Source organism: Ailuropoda melanoleuca, chromosome 1 (assembly GCF_002007445.2).
Source record: "Ailuropoda melanoleuca isolate Jingjing chromosome 1, ASM200744v2, whole genome shotgun sequence".
NCBI classification, from domain to species: Eukaryota; Metazoa; Chordata; class Mammalia; order Carnivora; family Ursidae; genus Ailuropoda; species Ailuropoda melanoleuca.
Genome location: NC_048218.1, coordinates 161,212,433 through 161,220,726, shown reverse-complemented (window position 1 = coordinate 161,220,726; position 8,294 = coordinate 161,212,433). Strand labels below are relative to the sequence as shown.

Below are 8,294 nucleotides of genomic sequence, written 5' to 3'. Positions count from 1 at the left end.
TTTCACTTCTGTCTCAGAACTATTAAAATTCATTTCCTTTGGAAAATTACCACAGGCTGATGATGGCTCCTTATGATTCCCTTAACTCCACCCTAGCATTTTGATGCCCTCATTGCAGTGCCTTTGTATACATGTTACTGTCTGCATTTGCATAGATGACTTGATTCTTGTTCATCTTCATCTTGACAATGAGCTCCTTGAGAGAACTGACACTTTGTTTGGAGCTTTCCATAATCCTTCAGGGTCGTTTCCAAACCAGCTCAGTAGGTTGCAGGACTGAATCCTTAGGGTAGCATTTGCATTTGGTGGGTCCTTAATATCAGAGAGCAACAGTTCCAATAAATCAGGCAATCTTTTTCTTATACAAGACTGTGTTTTCTCTACTGAATTATGTAAATGTCCCAGAGTTGAGTAGCTTCTGGATCAAAATAATTCCAGCAATGTCTTCTCCTGCGTTTTTTTGTTTTTGTTTTTGTTTTTTTCCGGGTGGAAAGGAGATGTGAGTCATGCAGTTACTAGAAGTTTTCCAGCTGGAAAAAGCTTGACAACCACTATGTCAAAAGAAACGTTAATGGCAGAGAATCCTCTATTCCTCTGCATCACCGCGGACAGGATTGAATACTGTCTACATTACAAATGACAAGGATACAAGACAAGACTTCCAGCTGGTTGATGACATGAGGTTGAAAAAAGAGCTTCAAGGTAAATAGGTAACATATAGCATAGATTATCTTCCTTGTCTGGTGTAAGTAGAGAGACAAACTAGTCAATCAGGTATAATTTTCATTTTGCTCCACAAATATTTGACTGTGTACCCTTAATATTTCATCAGCATGGTAGCAAAAATTATATTGTCTACATCCACAGTCAGTTCCCTAGTTTTTCTTTCTGTGCTTCAGTATTGGAAGACAGGTTACACCAGAGTGGCAAATTTAATCCAAAACACTTGGATACAATTTGACAAACCAGTTGATTCATAGTATCACTTCAGAAATCTAAAAGCTACTTGATAATAACCAATTTAGAGTGGGAAAGAAGGCATTTCTTTTTTTTTTCCTAAATTAAATCTTTACAAATGTGTAAACTTATTTCAAGTATATGGAAAAGTATAGAAAATAACATAATGAATAACTATGTACTCATCATCCACTCTATTAAATGTTACCATTGTTGTATTAAGTTTAGAGTAAATGGCACAAAGATAAAGTACCCTGAATATGCCTCCAAATCTCATTCCTTTTATTCCCTCCCTAAGCAAACTCTACTCTGAATTTGGTGCTTTTCATTCTCATGCTGTTATTCCCTTACTATATTTATATATTCACAAATAATATATAATATTATTTTGCATTTTGTACTTTAAAAAGTATACCATACATATCATTTTGCACCTGTACTTTTTGGTTGTATATACATGTAACTCAAATTGTTGTATAGATATATCCTGTTTTACCAAATATATGTTGTCCTGTGGATGGACTTCTGGTTGTTTTCAATGTTTTCCTACTGCAAACAATACTATATATAGATTTGCACATGTCTTTTCCCACATATGATTGTTTCTCATACATTCAGGTGCATTCAATCATCTGGCAAATCTTGTTAACAGGTGAACTCTGATTCAGTAGGTTTGGGGTGGGGCCTGAGATTCCGCATTTGTATTAAGTTCCCAGGTGGTATCAATGATGCTGGTCCTAGGACCACACTTTGAGGAGCAATGGTCTTACGGAAGAGTGGAACTACTAGGTGGTAAGGGATGTGCATCTTCAACATTACTAGACATTGCCAAATTACTCTCTCAAGTGCTTGCACCAATCCACACTCGTATCAACAGCTCACAGAGTCTCCACAATATTGCATCTTCTTCAACACCTGTTTTCATCAGACTTTAATTTTTGCCAATTTGATGGGCATGAGGAACTGAAAGAACAGGGCTGGAAGGGAGTAAGGAGAGGCACCTAACTTCACTCCAGCTAGAAGAAGGTCTTAGGCTTTTTCCTACACTCTTCCTTGGCTGAGGGGAAGAGAAACAGAAATGGAAGCTTATGAGGGAGGAAGGGGTAAGACATCTGTACCTTCTGAGTATTTCATTTATCTTGAATTTTAGGGGAATGAATTTAACTGAAATAACTAATCCTGCTAAAATAAGGCCTTTGCCATCCAAAGATGTTAAACTCCATCCTACAAATTACATACCTATTAGAAAAATGAGAGATAAATGTATTGCAAAGGTAATGCATGTGTATTGTAGAAAAAAGCAAGAAGAAAAAAACCCGTAATCTAATATCTAGTATAGCATGGTAGTTAAAGGCATGCACTTTTAAGTCCTGTGTTTGAATTCCAATTTAACCATTTGTTAGTTGGGCGACCTTGGATAGGTCATTTTCTCACTTAGAAAATGAGGATCATAATAATACCACCTAGAGCATAGGGTTGTGAGGATTAATTTAGCTAATAGATATAAAGTACTTAAAACATCATTTGAAACATTGCAAAAGTTCATAAAAACTAGAGCTATTGGAAGTGACATTAGTAGGATGATAGAATAGGAAGCCCTCCACCCTCATTTCCCGTGGAGACACAGATTTAACAGCAATGCATGGACCAATTGTCCAAAAAATCTAGAACCCAGGCAAGAGGTTCCTGCACTCTAGGTGAGTGCAAAGCCAACCACATTAAAGCCTGGTAGGAAAGTTCATGACATTTTCTCTTGCCAGAGCCCCTCCCTCTGACCCAGTGCAGTGCTACTGGGCGGAAACACCTAACTCCCATCTTCTCTCTGGGGAGGAAAGGAGCAAAATGTAGGCCCAACATTCTTTTTAGGTGGACTGTTGAAGGGACTGGTTTACATCTTGTCTGACAACCAGGAGCCAGGTTGGGAGCTTGGCCTCTGAGAACAAGTGATCAACATGAACCAGAGTCTGCAGTATCACAGATAGACATTAAGTGGCACTCCAGTGCCGTGGCATACTACAGCACCAGTGAGGCCACAGTAGCACAGGCAGATGTTGATGGGGAGTATTGAATAGAAACAGGCAAACCTCTTCAATTAGGTTACACACAAGCCCCAAAGGACACACCCCCAGAAAAGGCTTGAGAAGTTTCCAGAATCTCTAGCAGCGCTGACTTGAGAATGTCATTCCTGTACAAGACCAGACTGTGATATTGGGGAGGGATGGCTGATTTCCAGCCAAAATCCCAACAGTAGATAACAAGACATACAAAGAACAAGGAAATGTGGTCCATTTGAAGGAAAAATTAAATTTCCTGAAACTGACCCTGAATAAATGGAGACTTATGACTTACCAAAGAATTTGAAATTGACATCATAAATGCTCAATGAATTAAAAGAGAGCATAGATAGACAACCAAACAAAATCAGGAAAATAACATATGAACAAAATGAGAATATCAATGATGAGATAGAACTATGAAGAAGAACCAAATAGAAATTCTGAAAATGAAAAGAATAATAACTGCACTGAAAAATTATTCAACATCAGACTTGACAAGGGAGAAGAATGGATCAGTGAAAGACAGGACTTTCAAAATTAGTCAGAGGAGCAAACAGAAAAAAGACTGAAGAAAGATGAAGAGAGCCTAAGTTACTTGTGGGACACCATAAAGCAGAACACATACATTATGGAAGTCACAGAAGAAGAAAGAGAGAAAGGAGTACACAGCATAAATGAAGAATAATTATAGCCTCAAATTCCCTAAATTTGAGACTAGAAATGGACATACAAATTCATGAAATTAAAAAAAACTCTAAGATAAATCTAAAGAGAATTACACCAAGGCATATCATAATCAAACTGTCAAAAGTCACAAAGAGAATCTTTAAAGCAGAAAGAAAAAAGTGACTTGCTATGTATAAGGGAGCTCCTATTACATTATCAAAAGATTTATCAGCAGAAACATTGTGGGCTAGAAGGGAGTAGAATGATATATTTAAAATGCTGAAAGAAACAAGTGCCGACCAGGAATACCATATTCAGGAAAACTATCCTTCAAAAACAAAGGAGAAATTTAGATTTTTCCAGATAAACAAACACTGAGAGTTTCTCATCACTAGACCTGCCCTATAAGAAATGCTGATGGGTTCTTTCCCTTGGCGCAGGTGGCATAGGTGGTAATATGTGCAGCCATGGCCAATATTAAGTCCCAAGACCTTAAAGGTAAGGAGAAGGAAATGTTGAAAGAGCTGGACAATTGGAAGGTGAAGTTATCCCAGCTGCATGTCTCCAATGTGACAGGCAGAGTGGCATCCAAACTGTCCAAGATCCAAGTTGTTCACAAATCCATCACCTGTGCTCTCACCACATTAACCAGTCTCAGAAAGAGAATCTCGGAAGATTCTACAAGGGCAAGTAGTACAAGCCCCTGGAACTGTGGCCCAAGAAAATGTGTGCCACGTGCTGCTGGTTCAACAAACATGAGGAGAACTGGAAGACTGAGAAGCAGTAGTGAAAGAAACTGCTGTGTCCATTGCAGGTGTATGTGGTCAACGCCTGAGCACTGCATGTCCATAAACTGGCTGGGAATAAAAAGAAATGCTGAAGGGAATTTTTCAAGTTGAAGTGAGAGGATGATAAATAGCAACCAAAACCATAAAAAATATAAAACCCCTGTGGAAAAGGTAAACATATAAATGTAGAATTATGTTGTGTTATAATGTAGGTGCATATATCACTTTCTACTAGAGAATTTTAAAAACAAAGCATAAAAAGTAATTATATATAAATATATGCTAATGGATGTCATATAAAAAGAGGTAATTTGCACCTCAATAACAAAGTGGGGGATACAGAGTTTATGTAAAGGGGCAGAGTTTTTATATGCAATTGAAGTTAAGCTGTTAACAGTTTAAAATATATTATCACACCTTTAAGATGTTTTATGTAATTGCAATGATAACCACAAAGAAACTATAGAATATACGCAAAGGGAAAATGAGAAAGGAATAAAAACGTCACTATAAAAAAATTAAAAAATTAATGAAACATAAGGTAGTAGGAAGACAAGAGGGACAAAAGAACCCTAAGGTATACAGAAAACAATGAACAAAGTGACCATAGTAAGTTCTTACCTGTCAGCAATTACTTTATAGGTAAATGGATTCTAAATACACAACTGAAAGACACAGATGAGTTGAATGGATAAAAAACAAGATCCAACTAATATACTGTCTATAAGAGATTCATTTTAGATCTAAAGACACACATAGGCTAAAAGTGAAAGCATGGAAAAAGATATTTTATGCAAACAGGAACCTGAAAAGAGGAGGGGAGGCCATATTTAGAAAAAATAGTCTTTAAGACAAAAACTGTCACATTAGACAAAGAAGGACATTATGTAATAACAGGGTCAATTATAATATACATGCATCTAATATTAGGGCTCCCAAATATATGAAGCAAACATGGACAGAACTGAAGGGAGAAATACACAGCAAGATAATAATTGTAGACTTCAATACTCCACATTCGTTTATGGCTAGAATAACCAGAAGGAAGAAAATAGAGGAATTGAACAACACTATAGACCAATTAAACCCAACATATATATATAGAACACTTAAACCAACAGAATACATATTCTTCTGAAGTGCACATGGACATCCTCTAAGATAGACCACAGGTTAGGTCACAAAATAAGTCTTAACAAATTTAAGAAGACTGAAATTATACCAAGTATCTTCTCTGACCACAATGGAATAAAACTAGAAATCAACAAAAGAAGGAAAATCCACAGATACATAGAAACTAACCAACATGCTCTTAACCAATGGGTTAAAGAAGAAATCACAAAATAACTTAGAAAATATCTAGAGACAAATGAAAACAAACCTAATATACCAAAGCTTATGGGATGCAGCAAAAGCAATACCAGGAGGGAATTTTATAGTGGTAAGTGCTTACATTAAAAAAAGATCTCAAATCCATAATCTAACTTTACAACTTGAGGGGACAAAAAACAACAAACTAAAACCAAATTTTGAAGGAAAGAAATAATGAAGATTAGAGCAGAGGTAAATGAAATAGAGGAGAAAAACAATTTAAAAAATAAAATCAGGAGTTGGTGTGTTATGGACTGAAAGTTTTTGTCTCCCTTCAAATTCATATATTAAAGCCCTAATCAGTAATGTGATAGTATTTGGAGGTGGGGTCTTTAAGGGATAATTAGGTCTAGATGAAGTCGTGAGGGTTGGAACCTCATGTTGGGATTAATGTCCATATACGAGAAGGAGAGAGAGAGAGAGAGAGATCTCTGTCTTCATGCACATGTACCAAGAAAAGGCCATGTGAGCATACAGGGGGAAAGCAGCTATCTGCAAGCCAGGAAGAGGGTTCTCACTAGCATCTGACCATGCTGGCACCCTGATCTCAGACTTTCAGCCTCCAGAACTGTGAGAAATAAATATCTGTTTTTTAAGCCACCCAGTGTATGATATTTTATGGTAGCCTCAGCAGACTAAGACACTGTCTTTCAAAAAGATTGACAAAATTGATAATGTCCTAATTAGACTAAGAAAAAGAGGCAGAAGACTCAAATAACTAAAACTATAATTGAAACAGTGCATATTACAACTAATATCACAGAAATTAAAAGGATTATAAGAGACTACTATGAAAAATTCTATAACAACAAATTGGATAACCTAGAAGAACTGGATAAATTCCCAGAAATATACAACCTACCAAGACTGAATCATAAAGAAATAAAAAATCTGAACAGACCTATAACTGGTAAGGAGATTGAAGCAGTAATCAAACACTTCCCAATCAGGACCAGATGACTCACTGAAGGATTCTACCAAACATTTCAAGAATTAACACCAATCCTCCTCACAATCTTCCAAAGAATTGAAGAGGGAACGCTTCCAAACTCATTCTATGAAGCCAGGATTATTCTGATACCAAAACTACATAAGACACAAGAAAATAAAACTGTAGAAAAATATTCCTAATGAGTAACAATGTAAAAATCCTCAACCAAATACTAGTAAACTGAATTAAAGGCACACTAAAAGGATTATACAACATGATCAAATGGGATTTACACTTAGAATGCAAGGATGGTTCAACAATAAAAAAATCAATCAATATAACACACCACATTAGCAAATGTAGGACAAAATCCACATGATTATCTCAGTTGATGCAGAAAAAACACTTGACAAAATATAACACTTTTTCATGATAAAAGCATTCAACAAACCAGGCATAGAAGGAAGCTGCCTTAATATTAAATACATATATATATGAAAACCCCACAGCTAACATTATACTCAACCATGAAAGACTGAAAGTTTTTTCTCCAAGATCAGAGACAAGGCAAAGATGCCTCTTTTCATCACTACTATTCAAGAGAGTACTAGAATTCCTAGCCAGAGTAATTAGACAAGAAAAAGAAATGAAAAAGCACCTAAATTGGAAAGGAAAAAAGTAAAATTATCTGTTCACAGATTATATGATTTTATATGTACAAAACCTTAAAGACTCAACACACACACACGAACTGTTACAATTAATAATTTTAACAAAGTAGCAGGATACAAAATCAACACACAAAAATCAGTTACATTTATATACACTACCAATAATTAATCCAAAAAGGAAATCAAGAAAATAATCCCATTACTATGGGATCAAAATGGGTAAAATATTTAGGAATAAACATAACCAAGGAGGTGAAAGACTTGTACACTGAAAACTATAAAGCATTGCTAAAAGAAAAGAAAGAGGATACAAAGGAATGGCGACATCCTGTGCTTATGGATTGGGAGACTTAATATTGTTAAAATATGTATACTATCCAAAATGATGTAAAGACTCAGTGCAATCCATATTAGATCCCACTGGCAATTTTTTTTTCTTGCAGAAGTAGAAAAAAATCCTAAAATTATATGGAATCTTAAAATATCCCAAATACCCAAAACAATCTTTAAAAAGAACAACAAAACTGGCAGCCTCACAATTCCTGATTTCAAAACATAATACAATGAAACACTAATTAAGACAGTGTGGTACTGGCATAAAGGCAGATGTACAGACCAATAAAACAGAATAGAACCCAGAAACAAACCCTTAGTTATATACCCTAATAATTTTTGACAAAAGTGCCAAGACTAGAAAATGGGGAAAGGGCAGTTTCTTCAACAAATAGTATTGGGATACCTAGATATCCACATGCAAAAAAATGAAGCTGGACTCCTACATTACACCATATACATAAATTAAAATGGATTAAAGACCTAAAAGCTATACAATTCCTAGAAGAAAACAGGAAAA

The 8,294-nt window shown here is 35.7% G+C and overlaps 1 pseudogene; it reads left to right on the top strand.

The window, feature by feature from the left end:
- The first annotated feature begins 4,147 nt into the window (after positions 1-4,147).
- Positions 4,148-4,515, top strand: LOC100480246 (annotated as a pseudogene).
- The last annotated feature ends 3,779 nt before the right edge of the window (positions 4,516-8,294 follow it).